Raw genomic sequence first — 2,284 nt, forward strand, 5'->3', positions numbered from 1 at the left:
ACAAATTATATATTTCATTAAAACGTATTTGGGTGTGAAGGATCGCGTTGGTTTATAATTTTATCATATACTATATATATATATATATATAGTCTTTAACAAAAACAAAAAAATAATCACATTCTAAAACGCTGTTCATTTATCGTAACACACAATAATGAGTGTACTTTTCTTTTCTGTGGGAAGTACTTGATGACCGCAAACCAAAGGAAGATGAAGCCAAACTTTATATGATATCCTTCCATCTTTCAACTAAAACTCTATCTTTTTTTTTTTAAAATTAACTTATTCCAAAGTCCTATCAAAGATGAAAATGTTGTGTCATTTATACTCTATTTATTTCATAAAAAATGTTATTTTGATATATTTCATACAAAAAAAGAAAAAAATGAATTATATATGTTTATTCCTATTTCATAAGTTGTTAATAATTTAAATTTAATGAAAAAAGTTTTGGATTTAGCGATAAAAAAAAAATTAGCATAAAAACACATTGGAAATGTTGAATAACATTTTTTGTAAAATATTTTTTTATTGACTTTCTTTGTGAAAGAAAGAGAATATATGTTTTAATTTTTTTTTTTTAAAGAGCTTTATGATGGATTGATTATAATTCTGTTAACAACAACGACAATCATAATTTCTAGTAAAAGAGAGAGAGAGGGCTCTTGGATTCTATATATGGACACGTATTAGTAGTTAGTACACACAAGAAGTGTATTTGAAGTTGATAAAATTTTGTTTTCAACATTAAATAATTGATTAAGTCATGTAGCCGAATTATAGTGATTTTTGGAATTAAAAGATAACAAATCGGAAAAAAATAATTTTATTAGTGTACGTCCAATATTAGAGCTTTTTCAAAGATATACGAAAAAACAATCATCACAAGTTTCAGTTACAAGGCTTTGATTTAGTTAGGAGACATATCGGAAGACCTTGCCGATAATGAAGTTGCTTCGTTTAGAAATTTTCTCCTTTTAATTTATTTTTTGTATTGGTAACTTGTAAATATGTCATGCAATAGTACTATATAGTATATGTATATATAACAAATATGTCACATCAGGTTTGTTCTTTTTGACTGCGGGAAGTTTTAATTTACACAATCTCAATGTGTATGAAAAGGCGTTATCGCATTACATTTAGCTTACGGAACTTAATATACTAGCTAGTGCTGTGTTTGTTATTCTATATATATGTGCTAAATAAATATCTATTTAATTTATCGTAATTCAAGCATATGCTCAAATCTCTTATGATACACCTTAACAATATCAATTAATGACATCAATTTGTTTTCAAATAGAATCCTTACTAGAGAAGTATAGACAAATGCTTACGTAGGACGTACAAATTACGATACATAATACATACATAAACATGTTCCAACACATAAGATAATTAAGATGCATGGTCGTCGTTTTATAACTTGATTAATTAAAATTTGGGTTATATAAAATGTCCAAAACACTCACATCAATAAATCACTGTTCCATTGCATTTTTTTTGTTTGTTTTATTTTCATTTATATGTATGTGTATACGTATGTAGCCCTACACACATGTATGTGAAGACCCCATGTACGTAGATGAATCGATGTAAAGTGGGACCGCTGGATTAAAGCAAATCAATTACCAAACATCGATGTGAATTTGATCACATAGAATTGTGACTTTTGCTTCTATATATCGCAATCTTTTTCTCGGCTATATTTTCTTCTATTCTTATTTAGAGAAAAAAAAAATGAGAAAAGAAATCAAAATGAAACAAAAAAACATTAAAACCTTTCACATTGCAAACATTCTATTTGAAACATCTGCATTCAACTAATCTTAAGTTCTCGGAATGTAATAAACAGAAACGCCTATATTTGTGAAGTAAAAGAGCATTTATTAGCACTCAACGTGTCTGATTATATATTAATGTACTTAATAGTGATATAATCTAACTTAAGCATAGTTTTAGTGTTTTTTTCTATCGTTGAAATCATTAAGGGCTTACCTTTAAGGAGGAGCAATAGAATGGCCTTGTTGGTTTGGGTCCACAATGTTTGTTTTAATCAAATACTTATAATTTTTAAAACGAGGTAATGTTTTGTCAACATAAATAATAGTTCTGGTGATTAACTAGTGATGCTAATGAAGCAACTGTCTTAATTAACTAAACAAGCCTTTCAAGGGATGGTTGGTCGAGATACTAATAATCATTAGATTAAGATGTCTCTACCATACATAATTCAGTTCTCTCCTTTATGATCACACTCCCTTTTAAAGAACTCCTC

This window comes from Camelina sativa, chromosome 9 (genome assembly GCF_000633955.1).
Source record: "Camelina sativa cultivar DH55 chromosome 9, Cs, whole genome shotgun sequence".
NCBI lineage: Eukaryota > Viridiplantae > Streptophyta > Magnoliopsida > Brassicales > Brassicaceae > Camelina > Camelina sativa.